The sequence below is a fragment of the Triticum aestivum genome, chromosome 3B, assembly GCF_018294505.1.
Source record: "Triticum aestivum cultivar Chinese Spring chromosome 3B, IWGSC CS RefSeq v2.1, whole genome shotgun sequence".
In the NCBI taxonomy this organism is placed as follows: domain Eukaryota; kingdom Viridiplantae; phylum Streptophyta; class Magnoliopsida; order Poales; family Poaceae; genus Triticum; species Triticum aestivum.
The window spans coordinates 732,456,540-732,471,357 of NC_057801.1; the positions used below are offsets into that span (position 1 = coordinate 732,456,540).

A 14,818-nucleotide genomic window follows, 5' to 3' on the forward strand; every position below is an offset into this window, starting at 1 on the left:
ACTCTGCTCCAAAGTCTCGCTTTTCTGCATGACCTCCTAAAGCTCTCATTCAGCTTCAATGACACTGGCCTCGTGCTTCTCACGAAGGGCCTGTTCCACGGCTGCCTTCTTTTCGGCTTAGGCCACAGCCTTCTTCAATGCCTCAATTTCGGCATTCACCCCTAGAGCGGGCAATATATATACTTTCATTAGGCACACCTACCTAATTGTGCTAAACTTAACAAGGTTTCGACATACCTTGATTGTCCTCCAACTGCTTCTTCACCCGGCCAAGTTCTTCTTTGGCCCGCTCCATACTCTGCTTCAGTCTGGGTACTTCCGCAGTATGAGAGGCGACAGTCGCTGCAGACGCTTGTTTATAAAGGAAGAGATATATGTCATGCACTGAGTCTCCTGTGGAAGGAAATTTGATCCCCTGTCCGGTTCCTTCTTTCACCGGACAGTGTATCAGGGGCTATTATCTATACTATGACAAATCTTCTAAAAACTCCTAAAACTTACCTCCAAGCCTTTTATAAGGTTGATGCAGGATTCATTCAATCCACTTTCAGCGGCCTGAACCTTCTCAATCACCATGCCTATAAGGGCGCGATGTTCATCAATGATGGAGCACTCTTTAGTGCTGTCAATAAGCTGCCCTGCACCTCTGGTTGGACAGAGGTTGCAGGCGGAGCAGGATCACCTCCTCTAGCCAAGGGGAGCTACCTGTCTAATCCTGTAGCCTCAAAGGTCTCTGGGACTGTGTCCGGCTGTGGGCCGAATCCAAGATCGCCCCCGCCGTTGACACTCAGGGGAGACGCCGCTCCCGTATATCCAGCCCCCGAGGTATGCCCCTCCTGGTCTAGCTCTTTTTGGGATGACACCTCGGTGTCATGCCCGAGCTTCGGGGAAAGGGCCTTCAGAGGTGTCTCGCTCTCTAGGGCATCTGAGCTCAACGAATCCTCCGATGAGGACCGTTCGGCGCGAGACCTGGTTGGGCTGCAAAAAGTATGGCACCAATTAATTTATTGTGCCTCGGTAATCTTGGACGCATAGATATGTTCGGATTTTGTGCACTTACGAGTTTTATAGGGGCTGGGCCCTGGGATCCCACTCCGGGCTGCTGTCGATAGCCGTAGTGGACACCTCTGGCAGGAGAGTTTTCCCCCTCTTAGGCAATTCGGCCTCCAGAGATGAGGAGGCCGTCCTTTTCTTTCCTCCCCCCGTGGGGGACTCGTCTTCTTCCTCCTCCTCTTCCTCTTCAGAGGAGAGATGTGTATTGTAGTCTTCGGATTTTGTGTCCGAAGCACCACAATGATGGAGGCCACTCCTGGTCTCCTTGGCCTCTTTATGGGCCTCTTTCTTTGGTGCCTCGTAAGGCGCCGGGACCAGCATCTTCATCAGAAATGGTCCGGCTGGTTCTTCTGGCAGCGGGGTTGGACAGTGTATCCGCCCCGCCTTTTTCGTCCATCCCTAAGATAATTGTGGGAAGCACGTTAGGGCATCTTCCCTGGGATATGACAATGAAACATATGGATGGACAAAATATAATGACTACTTACCGGACTTGCGGGGCGGGACAGTTGGTACGCGCGGTCCACGGCGGAGTCCGGCCACATTTTGCCGGACTTAAAAAGCACCTTCCAGATGTCCTTGTGCGAGGAGCCATAAAGCTCTCGCAGGGTCTGGTGCTCGGCCGGGTCATACTCCCACAAATTGCAGGCTCGGTGCTGACAGGGAAGAACCAGGCGGACCAACATCACCTGGACTACATCAACAAGCCTAATGGCCTTGTCTTCCATACCTTTGACGCGTGTCTGGATCACCGACAGTTCGTCAGATGAAGACCAGTTCATGCCCTTCTTGGGCCAGGACATAAGCCGCAAAGGGGCTCCAGATCGGAACTCAGGAGTAGCGGCCCACTTCTTGCCGCGCGGCTCAGTGATATAGAACCACTGCTACTGCCACACCTTGGCGGAATCATTGAAAGTACTTGTCGGCCATGTGACCTTGGGCATCCTGCTCACCATGGCGCCTCCGCACTCAGCATGCTTGCTGTTCACCACCTTGGGCTTCACATTGAAGATCTTCAGCCATAAGCCGAAGTGTGGCGTGATGTGGAGAAAGGCCTCGCACACGACAATAAACATCAAGATGTTGAGGAAGGAATTGGTGGATAGATCATGAAAATCGATCCTGTAATAATACATGATGCCACGAACAAATGGGTGAAGGGGAAACTCGAGCCCGCAGACAAAATGAGGGAGGAATACGACCCTCTCATGGGACTCCAGAGTAGGGACAATCTGACCTGCCGTCGGAAGGCGGTGGCCAATTTTCTGGGCCAAGTATCCGGCCTCCCAAAGCTTTTTGATATCCTTCTCCTGGACGATAGAGGCCATCCACTTGCCTCCTGCTCCGGATCCAGACATTTTTGGAGAACCTTTGTTGGTGGAGAAGACAAACGCTCGAGCGTTAGGGCTCAAGTGAAAGAGAATGGACGAGCGGAAGGAAAAGGCGTGGGTGAAAAGGAAGAGGCCTTTCCTCTTTATAGAGGCAGTGAAACTTTGCGCCTCCCCGCTTGCCTGATGAAACCTTCTCGTTCCCCAGTCACCGAGATTGGTGGTGCGGTTGGGTTACCCACCCCCGTATTGAGGAGAATCCTGTGATAAGGGGGGCGCGATCTCTGCTTCGACAAGACGTGCCAAGGAAACCGCCTCGCAATATGTGCAGTAGCTGGTTGTAAAAAAAGGTTCGAATAATGACCGGGCCGTGGCATGATGTCACGCTACGAAGAGTTTTAGCGGATTAGATTTGTCAAATATTTATCTCTCTACGGTGGTATGTGAAATTTTTCTTGCAGAGCCGGACACGATCCTTGTGTTCGGAATTTATCTTGAAGTATTCGGAGATGGAACCCGCGTTGCAATGCCGAAGATAATCTGCGCGCCAGACTCATCGTCATTGAAGCCTGGTTCAGGGGCTACTGAGGGAGTCCTGGATTAGGGGGTGTCCGGACAGCCATACTATGTACTTTGGCCGGACTGTTGGACTATGAAGATACAGGATTGAAACTTTGTCCTGTGTCTGGATGGGACTCTCCTTTTCGTGGAAGGCAAGCTTGGCGATTCGAATGATAGATCTCCTTCTCTGGAACCGACTCTTTGTAACACTAGCCCCTCCGGTGTCTATATAAACTGGAGGGTTTAGTCCGTAGGACAACAACAATAATAATCATAGGCTAGCTTCTAGGGTTTAGCCTCTACGATCTCGTGGTAGATCAACTCTTGTAATACTCATATCATCAAGATCAATCAAGCAGGAAGTAGGGTATTACCTCCATCGAGAGGGCCCAAACCTGGGTAAACATCGTGTCCCCAGTCTCCTGTTACCATCAGCCTTAGACGCACAGTTCGGGACCCCCTACCCAAGATCCGCCGGTTTTGACACCAACACTCGCCGCCAAACGCTTCCGTAGGAGAGTCTCATGGCCCCGCATGTTTTTACTTTTTAGAGAGAGAGAGAGAGAGATGGCGGCCAGTACGTGGAGGACCCATCTAACGAGTCGTCTGGATTCCAGTCTGGCTGCATCCGGCGACCTCAACCCCTAGCTCCTTAATGGCTACCGGATGCCCATCTGGCTGTATCCGGCCAGTAAATGAAGTTACCGATCGATCTTTGTAACTTCTATGGTCCCTATTACTTGGATTCGGTATATATTTGCAATTTTTGCTGGCCCCAATGGGTAGATCTAAGTAATTTTGGTGAAAGTTCCTGGTTTTGTGTCTGTGTTCAGGCCACTTTTTAGTTTTTTTAAAAAATTCATGGTTTTACGTCTGTGTTCAAGCCACTTTTTAGTTTTTGTGAAAATTCCTGGTTTTGTGTCTGTGTTCAAGCCACTTTCTGACCCAGCAAAGAGCAGGAGGATTCCAACGGAGGAAATGATTCGGTTTTCACACCAGGTGCCATTTCATATCCCGAACTACCCCAAGGTATGCTATGAATTGGATCTAGCCTCAACTGCAAAGGAACTTCTCCAAGTAGTTCCAGTCTGATGATGCCACATATGATTGCTTTGACTTTTGTCCTTTTCGCCCCGCACCAGATGCCACATATGATTGCTCCGACTTCTGTCCTTTTTGTCCCGCACCGCACTACCGCACCCAAAGATGATTCAAAAGGGAGCAATAGCAGCGAGACTCCTGGCACCGACCGCAACCCTAGCCCGAATCAGATCCCGTCGACCGACGCTTTTGGAGGGGGATGCGGCCGCGGCCAAGGCCGCTGCCGAGGCACGGCGCAACGCCCGTTCACGGCCCTCAGCCAGGTCCACGCCGACCTCCAGGAGCAGGGAAGTTGGCTAGATCTCGCTGCCCCGGCCGTCCCGTCCCCGTCCCTAGGGTTCCGAGGTGCACGATTGACATCATGATGTTTTAATTTCTTTTGAGGGTGCGACCAACACATAACATCCCTATTGGATCAATGTAGGAGAGGGCGTACATGATGCTGCGGATGAACGAAGGTGGCGAGGGCAGTGATTATGGGACCTCAGAGGCCGGGAGCTACGAGCATGAGCATGAGGAGGAGCTGGAGACCACCATCGTGTTCACCACCAGGAGCACCCGTGTGGCATCCATGGTGATGGGGATGATGATCTCAAGGCTGAGCGTGAGGGCTACCTACGAGGATGAAGGCGAAGACGAGCTCTCCGAGGCTTTGAAGAGGAGGGGATCAATTAGGATGAGGAGTTGCAGGACGTGGAGCTAGCGCTAGACCCTGCAGAGTACATGTTGTCACATGGCTTATGGCCCTCGGTGGGATCAGCGATTGTGAGAATGTTTTGTTTTTCACAAGATTTGACATTTCGCGTGGGTTGCTGATGTGTAGTTTTGCTTTTTGTAGGGCGGGCAGAGGAGAATGTTGAGGATCACATAAACGCTGCACAGGTAGTCATTTATGTTTCCTTTTCTTGGATGGATTTAATTTTTATATTTGAAGTTGGAAGTTGGGAGCAACTGAGTTTTGATTAAATGACCTTGGACTGACAACAATGCTTATTTTGTTAATGCGTGTGACATACAGTGTAGTAGGAGTACCTATTTATTTTAATTGAAGCAGTGGCATAATTCCTTGTTGAGCTAAATTATTCTCTGATATAGCAATCAAAGCTAAATGTTACGATGTAGATAGTGTGCTATAAGTGGTAACATTTACCTACTGCCATGTTTTCTCCGGGGATTGTGGCATGCACTTCCAATTCGTCTAATTTATGCATGGAGAACTTTATCTTTTTTCAAATTGTGGTATCATGTTTTTGCTTACTTATTGAAACCAACCAAATTTGACATAGTACCTGCCATTTAAAATTGGCATGTTTTCGAAGAAACACAGGATTCATGGCAAGGTTGATCCAGATGAGTACTCTTATGAGGCAAGTTATTTTAGCTTTATTCCCTTTGGTGCCCGGGCTTGCATATGAATTTCCAAGATGCAATGCATATGGTTCTAGACTTCTAGTCATGATTTCAGGAATTAGTTGCATTGGGTGAAGTGGTTGGTACGAAAAGTAGAGGTGTCTCTGCTGATACACTTGCTTCCTTAGCTTCAGTAACTTACAACACAAAAGATATGCAAGATGACAACACAGAACAGTACATTCAAATACTTTTAAGTTTCTTTGTACCTCTACTACACAATCACACGTCTATGCTTATTAATCTAGTCACCTGAATAGAAAATGTAGGGTTCCTTTGTACCTGTGCAACTCTTTTTTTTAACATATTTTAGTATTTGTATTTTTGGATATCTTGGGTCTGTAGAACTTAGGTTTGGCGATTGTATTTTTGTTTAGGGTTTTATAGACTGGGCTATTGGTATTCCTTGTAGAATTTTGGCACCTACAACAGTGTATGTAAAAATGGGTATTTCCAAAAATTGCATTGAAAGTGCTTAATGTAACATGTCCATAGATCTTTCAGTAGCATACATATATGGCGAGTATTTACAGTATATTGTCTTGTGTACAATTATTTACACGTCTTGACCAGTTACTTTTCACTGTAAATGATCCAATGTATCATGATACTTTTGTGTTAGCAAATTTTTATTCAAATTCAAATTAAATTGAAAGCTTCCGATCTTTCTAACATGTGTGTGTGAATTCATACTAATGCTCAAAGTTAAGGTTCTAACACCCAGTTAATGCTGAACATTAGGGCATAATGATTGTTATGTCTGATGAGATGGAAGTCTCATTATATATTATTGCACATATAGTATAGAGAAGTAGAAATATGCAAATGGATGAGAATGTAACTTATATAGTGTTGTGTACAAGACATCAACGTTTACTCCTGCCTTACCAGGTTCTACCTGTATATACTCATGTTGTTTATCTCCTGCTGAGCTGGTTGTAACCTTGTTTCTGTATGGTGTCCTCTTAGCGGGTAATCCCCTGTGTGTTCTACACACTGTTGCTGGCATGTTTTTCAAATGGAAAAATTTGTCATCATCAACTCGTCATGATTCACGAGCTTTCAGGTAAAGCATCTTCCGTTGTTGTGCCTGATAAAATCTTGTCCGATGTTGATTTGCTTCGGGGGCAGTTCTTCTGCTTATGTTTCTGGTTACTCTAGGCATATTTCAATAGGCACCTAGGTGTTTTGCAGGTTACTCTGGCTGCATTGATAATAGGTTACTTTGTAAATAAAACATGCAATAAAGTTTTTGTATCGTTATAGATCTGGACGCAGCTGGCCTCCTCAGCCTGTAGGTGCATGCATTCATGCACTACACGCATGCATGCTGTCTCCAAGGCTCCAACCTCGCTCGTCAATGCATGGCCAAGCAAGTAGACATAATGTAGCACTTGCTGCCAAACGCTTTTGCGGGAGAGTCTCATGGTCCCACATGTTTTTACTTTTTAGAGAGAGAGATAGAGAGATGCCGGCCAGCATGTGGAGGACCCATCCAACAAGTCGACCGGACGCCCATCTGGCTGCATCCAGCGTCCTCTACCTCTAGCTCCTTAATGGCTACCGAATGCCCATTTGGCTGTATCTGGTCAGTACATGAAGTTACCGATTGATCTTTGTAACTTCTATGGTCCCTATTAATTGGTATCAATCGATATATATTTGCAATTTTTGCTAGCCCCATTGGGCAGATCTGACTATTTTTTGTGAAAGTTCCTGGCTTTGTGTCTGTGTTCAAGCCACTTTATAATTTTTTTGAAAATTCCTGGTTTTGTGTTTGTGTTCAAGCCAGTTTCTGACCCAGCAAAGAGCAGGAGGATTCCAACGGAGGAAATGATGCGGTTTTCGCACCAAGTGCCATTTCATATCAAGAACTCCCCCAAGGTATGCTATGAATTGGATCCAGCCTCTACTACAAAGGAACTTCTCCAAGTAGTTCCAGTCTAATGATGCCACATATGCTTGCTCCGATTTCTATCCATTTCGTCCCGCACCGCACTATCGCGCCCAAAGAGGATTTAGAAGGGAGCAGCTGCGATGAAAGGCCCAGTGATGACTGCAACCCTAGCCTGAATCAGAACCCGGCGGTCGATGCTTCTAGAGTGGGCCGCTGATGAGGCGCGGCGCGGCGCCTGTTCACGGACTTCAGCCAAGTCCACGCCGACATCTAGCAGGCAAGTTGGCTAGATCTCGCGGCACCGTCCATCCTGTGCCCGTCCCTAGGGTTCCGAGGTGCGCGATTAACATTCGGATGTTTCAACTTTTTTGAGGGTGCGACCAACATATACCATCCCTTTTGGGTTGATGCAGGAGAGGGTGTACATGATGCTGCGGATGAACGGAGGCGGCGAGGGCAGCGATTATGGGAGCTCAGAGGCCAGGAGCTATGAGCATGAGCATGAGGAGCTGGAGCACCACCATTGCGTTCATCACTAGGAGAACCCGGGTGGCGTCCATGGTGCTGGGGATGATGATCTCAAGGTTTCTGGTTACTCCAGGTATATTTCAGTAGGCACCTAGGTGTTTTGCAGGTTACTCTGGGCGCATTTCGATTGATAATAGGTTACCTTGTAAATAAAACATGCAATAAAGTTTTTCTATCTTTACAGATCTGGACGCAGCTAGCCTCCTCAACTTGTAGCTGCATGCATTCATGCACCGCACTGCACGCACGCCGTGTCCAAGGCTCAACCTCGGTCGTCAATGCATGGCCAAGCAAGCAGAGGTAACATAGCACTCACCGCCAAACGCTTATACGGGAGTCTCATGGTCCCGCATGTTTTGACTTTTTAGAGAGAGAGAGCGAGAGAGATGACGGCCAGTACGTGGAGGACGCATCCAACGAGTCGACCGAATGCCCATCTGGCTGCATCCGACGTCCTCAACCTCTAGCTCCTTAATGGCTACCGGACGCCCATTTGGCAGTATCCGGCTAGTACATGAAGTTACCGATCGATCTTTGTAACTTCCATGGTCCCTATTAATTGGTATCAATCGATATATATTTGCAATTTTTGCTGGCCCCAATGGGTAGATCTGAGTAATTTTTGTGAAAGTTCCTTGTTTTGTGTCTGTGTTAAAACCACCTTTTAATTTTTGTGAAAATTCCTGGTTTTGTGTCTGTGTTCAAGCCACTTTCTGACCAGGCAAAGAGCAGGAGGGTTCTGACGGAGGAAATAATTCGGTTTTTGCACGAGGTGCCATTTCATATCCAGAACTCCCCCAAGGTATGCTATGAATTGGATCCAGCATCAACTACAAAGGAACTTCTACAAGTAGTTCTAGTCTGATGATGCCCCACATTCTTGCTATGACTTCTGTCCTTTTCGTCCCACATCGCATTATCGCACCCAATGAGGATTCAAAACGGGGCAGCGGCGACAAGAGACCCGACGCCGACCGCAACCCTAGCCTGAATTAGAACCCGCCAGTCGACGCTTCCGGAGGGGTCCGCCAATGAGGCGCGGCGCGGCGCCCGTTCTCGGCCTTCAGCCAGGTCAACGCTGACCTCTAGGAGCAGGCAAGTAGGCTAGATCTTGCGGCCCTGGCCTTCCCGTCCCCGTCCCTAGGGTTCCGTGGTGCGTGATTGACATCCGGATGTTTTAATTTTTTGAAGGTGCGACCAACATATAACATCCCTTTTGGATCGATGCAGGAGAGGGCGTACACGATGCTGCGGATGAACGGAGGCGGCAAGGGCAGCGATTATGGGAGCTTAGAGCCGGGAGCTACGAGCATGAGCATGAGGAGTTGGAGCACAACCACCGCGTTCACCAACAGGAGCATCCGGGTGGCGTCCATGGTGATGGGGATGATGATCTCAATGCTGAGGGTCAGGGCTACCTGCGATGATGAAGGCGAGGACGAGCTCTCCGAAGCTTTGAAGAGGAGGGGTTCGATTAGAATGAGGAGGTGCAGGGCGTGGAGCCAGCGCTAGACCCTGCAGAGTACAGGTTGTCACATAGCTTATGGCCCTCGCTCGGATTAGTGATTGTGAGTATGTTTTGTTTTTCAGCTCATTTCACATTTCGCGTGGGTGGCTGATGTGCAGTTTTGCTTTTGCTTTTGTAGGGCGGGCAGAGGAGCATGTTGAGGATCACATAAACGCTGCACAGGTAGTGAATTATTTTTCCTTTTCTTGGATGGATTTAATTTTTGTTTTTGAAGTTGGAAGTTGGGAGCACTCAAGTTTTGATTAAATGACCTTGGACCGTCAGCAATGCTTATTTTGTTAATGCGTGCGACATACAGTGTAGTAGGAGTACTTATTTATTTTAATTGAAGCAGTGGCATAATTCCTTGGTATAGCTAAATTATTCTCTGATATAACAATCAAAGCCAAAAGATACTTATGATGTAGATAGTATGCTATAAGTGGTAACATTTACCTACTACCATGTTTTCTCTGGGGATTGTGGCATGCACCTCCAATTCGTCTAATTTACGTATGGAGAACTTTATATTTGTTCAAATTGTGGTATCGTATTTTTGCTTACTTATTGAAACCAGCCAAATTTGACAGCGTACCTGACACTTACAAATTGACATATTACTCAAGGAACACATGATTCGTCACATGGTTGATCCAGATGAGTACTCTTATGAGGCAAGTTATTTTTGCTTTATTCCCTTTGGTGCCCGGGCTTGCATATAAATTTCCAAGATGCAATGCTAATGGTTCTAGACTTCTAGTCATGATTGCAGGAACTAGTTGCATTGGGTGAAGTGGTTGGTATGGAAAGTAGAGGTCTCTCTGCTGATACACTTGCTTCCTTAGCTTCAGTAACTTACAACACAAAAGATATGCAAGATGGCAACACAGAATAATATGTTCAAATACTTTTAAGTTTCATAGCCTTAAAATAATATATATTATTAAAGTGGCAAGCTAACATGTAATTATTGTTCGTAGATGTGTAATTTGTCGCAGGGAATTTGAGAAATGTGAATCCTTGGTTGGACTTCCCTGCAAGCATTCATACCATCCTGACTGCATTTCAGTGGCGTCAAATAAATAAGGTACAATGCCACTTTCAACCTAATTATTAGAACATATAGTTCCCCATAGATGAGGATTGCCTATGTTCTCATGGTATGAAGCATATCAGGCAATCCCACCTGCGCCATGGAAAATGTAGGGTTTCTTTGTACCTCTACTATACAACCACACGTCTATGCTTATTAATCTAATCACCTGAATGGAAAATGTAGGGTTCCTTTGTACCCATGCACCATTTTTTTAGATATTATAGTATTTGTATTTTTAGATGTCTTGGGTCTCTAGAACTCAGGTTTGGCAATTGTATTTTTGTTTAGGGTTTTATATACTAGGCTATTGGTATTCCTTATAGAATTTTGGCACCTTCAACAGTGTATGTAAATATGGGTATTTCTAAAAATTGCATTGAAAGTACTTAATGTAATACGTCCATAGATGTTTCAACAGCATACATATATACTGAGTATTTGCAGTATGATGCCTTGTGTGCAATTATTTACATGTCATGACCATTTACTTTTGACTGTAAATGATTCGATGTACCATGTTACTTTTGTGTTAACAAATTTTTATTCAAATTCAAGTTAATCTTGTTGCCATGTTTTTCAAATGGACAAATTGGTCATCTTCAACTCGTCATGATTCACGAGCTTTCAGGTAAAGCATCTTCCATTGTTGCGCCTGATAAAATTTTGTGTGATGTTGGTTTGTCTTCAGGGGCAGTTCTTCTGCTTAGGTTTACTCCAGGCATATTTCAGTAGGCACCTAGGTGTTTTGCAAGTTACTCTGGCCGCATTTCGATTGATAATAGCTTACATTGTAAGTAAAACATGCAATAAAGTTTTTGTATCGTTACAGATCGGGACGCAGCTGGCCACCACAACCTGTAGCTACATGCATTCATGCACTACACGCACGCACGGTGTGTCCAAGGCTCCAACCTCGCTTGTCAATGGATGGCCAAGCAAGCAGAGGTAACGTAGCACTCACTGCCAAACGCTTCTACGGGAGTCTCATGGTCCCGCATGTTTGGACTTTTTAGAGAGAGAGCAAGAGGGAGATGACGGCCAGTATGTGGAGGACACATCCAATGAGTCGACCGAACGCCCATTTGGCTGCATCCATCGTCCTCAACCTCTAGCTCCTTAATGGCCATCAGAAGCCCATTTGGCTGTTTCTGGCTAGTACATGAAGGTACCGATCAATCTTTGTAACTTCTATGGTGCCAATTAATTGGTATCAATCGGTATATATTTGCACTTTTTGCTGGCCCCAATGGGTAGATCTGAGTAATTTTTGTGAAAATTCCTGGTTTTGTGTCTGTGTTCAAGCCACTTTATAGTTTTTGTGAAAATTCCTGGTTTTGTGTCTGTGTTCAAGCCACTTTCTGACGCAGCGAAGAGCAGGAGGATTCCAACGGAGGAGATGATGCGGTTTTTGCAGCAGGTGCCATTTCACATCCAGAACTCCCCCAAGGTACGCTATGAATTGGATCAAGCCTCAACTACAAAGGAACTTCTCCAAGTAGTTCTAGTCTGATGATGCCACATATGCTTGTTCCGACTTATGTCCTTTTCATCCCGCACCGCACTATCACGCCCAAAGAGGATTCAAAATGGAGCAGTGGTGGCGATAAGCCCGGCGCCGTCTGCAACCCTAGCCTGAACCAGAACCCATCGGCCGATGCTTTTGGAGGGGGCCGCCGATAAGGCGTGGCGTGGCGCCCGTTCACGACCTTTAGCCAGGTCAATGTCAACCTCCAGGAGCAGGTAAGTTGGCTAGATCTCATGGCCCCGGCCGTCCCGTCCCTGTCCCTAGGGTTCCAAGGTGTGCGATTGACATCCAGATGTTTTATTTCTTTTTGAGGGTGCGACCAACATATAATATCCCTTTTGGATCGATGCAGGAGAGGGCGTACATGATGCTGCGGACGAATGGAGGTAATGATGGCGGCGATTATGGGAGCTCAGAGGCCGGGAGCTAAGACCATGAACATGAGGATATGGAGCACCACCACCGCGTTCACCACCAGGAGCACCTGGGTGCCATCAATGGAGATGGGGAAGCTGATCTCAAGGCTGAGGGTCAGGGCTACCTGTGAGGATGAAGGCAAGGACGAGCTCTCTGAGGCTTTGAAGAGGAGGGGCTCGATTAGAATGAGGAGGTGCAGGACATGGAGCCAGCGCTAGACCCTTGAGAGCACAGGTTGTTACATGGCTTATGGCCCTCGCTCGGATCCGTGATTGTGAGTATGTTTTGTTTTTCAGCTCATTTCACATTTTGCGTGGGTTGCTGATGTGCAGTTTTGCTTTTGCTTTGTAGGGCGGGCAGAGGAGCATGTTGAGGATCATATCACACTGCACAGGTAGTCATTTGTGTTTCCTTTTCTTGGATGGATTTAATTTTTGTATTTGAAGTTGGAAGTCAGGAGCACTCGAGTTTTGATTAAATGACCTTGGACCGACAATAGTGCTTATTTTGTTAATGCGTGTGACATACAGTGTAGTAGGAGTACCTATTTATTTTAATTGAAGCAGTGGCATAATTCCTTGTTGAGCTAAATTATTCTCTGATATAGCATCAAAGCCAAACACTATTTATGATGTTGATAATATGCTATAAGTGGTAACATTTACCTACTGCCATGTTTTCTCCGGGGATTGTGGCATGCACTTCCAATTCGTCTAATTTATGCATGGAGAACTTTATCTTTTTTCAAATTGTGGTATCGTGTTTTTGCTTACTTATTGAAACCAACCAAATTTGACATAGTACCTGCCATTTAAAATCGGCATGTTTTCGAAGAAACACAGGATTCATGGCAAGGTTGATCCAGATGAGTACTCTTATGAGGCAAGTTGTTTTTGCTTTATTCCCTTTGGTGACCGGGCTTGCATATGAATTTACAAGATGCAATGCTAATGGTCCTAGACTTCTAGTCATGATTTTAGGAATTAGTTGCATTGGGGAAGTGGTTGGTACGGAAAGTAGAGGTGTCTCTGCTGATACACTTGCTTCCTTAGCTTCAGTAACTTACAACACAAAAGACATGCAAGATGACAACACAGAACAGTATATTCAAATACTTTCAAGTTTCAGAGCGTTACAATAATATATATTATTAAAGTGGCATGCTAACATGTAATTATTGTTGGTAGATGTGTAATTTGTCACATGGAATTTGAGAAAGGTGAATCCTTGGTTGCACTTCCCTTCAAGCATTCATACCATCCCGACTGCATTATTCAGTGGCGTCAAATAATTAAGGTACAATGCCACTTTCATCCTATTTATTGTTAGAACATATAGTTCCCCATAGATGAGGATTGCCTATGTTTTCATGGTATGAAGCATATTAGGCAATCACAGCTGCGCCATAGAAAATGTAGGGTTGCTTTGTACCTCTACTATACAACCACACGTCTATGCTTATTAATCTAGTCACCCGAATAGAAAATGTAAGGTTCCTTTGTACCTGTGCAACACTTCTGTTTACATATTTTAGTATTTGTATTTTTAGATGTCTTGGGTCTCTAGAACTCAGGTTTGGCAATTGTATTTTTGTTTAGGGTTTTATATACTGGGCTATTGGTATTCCTTGTAGAATTTCGGCACCTACAATAGTGTATGTAAAAATGGGTATTTCTAAAAATTGCATTGAAAGTGTTTAATGTAACATGTCCATAGATGTATCAGCAGCATGCATATATGGCGAGTATTTACAATATAATGTCTTGTGTGCAATTATTTACATGTCCTAACCATTTACTTTTCACTATAAATGATCTGATGTATCATGATACTTTTGTGTTAGCAAATTTTTATTCAAATTCAAGTTAAATTGAAAGCTTCCGATCTTGCTAACATGTGTGTGTGAATTCATACTAATGCTCAAAATTAAGGTTCTAACACCTAGTTAATGCTGAAAATTAGGGCATAATGATTCTTATGTCTGATGAGACTTGAATATACCATATTTGGAAGTCTCATTTTATATTATTGCACATATAGTATAGAGAAGTAGAAATACGCAATGGATGAGCATGTAACTTATGTAGTGTTGTGTACAAGAAATTAATGTTTACTCCTGCCTTATTAGATTCTACCTGTATATACTGATGTTGTTTATCTCCTGCTGAGCTGGTTGTATCCTTGTTTCTGTATGTTGTCCTCTTAGTGGGTAATCCCCTATGTGTTCTACAAGCTGTTGCTTCCATGTTTTTCAAATGGACAAATCGGTCATATTCAACTCATCATGATTCATGAGCTTTCAGGTAAATCATCCTCCATTGTTGCGCCTGATAAAATCTTGTGTGATGTTGATTTGCTTCGGACGTAGTTCTTATGCTTAGGTTTCTAGTTACTC

At 45.3% G+C, this 14,818-nt stretch overlaps 1 pseudogene; it reads left to right on the forward strand.

Annotated features, from left to right (window-relative positions):
* The first annotated feature begins 9,421 nt into the window (after window positions 1–9,421).
* On the forward strand, window positions 9,422–12,436 carry LOC123067771 (uncharacterized; annotated as a pseudogene).
* The last annotated feature ends 2,382 nt before the right edge of the window (window positions 12,437–14,818 follow it).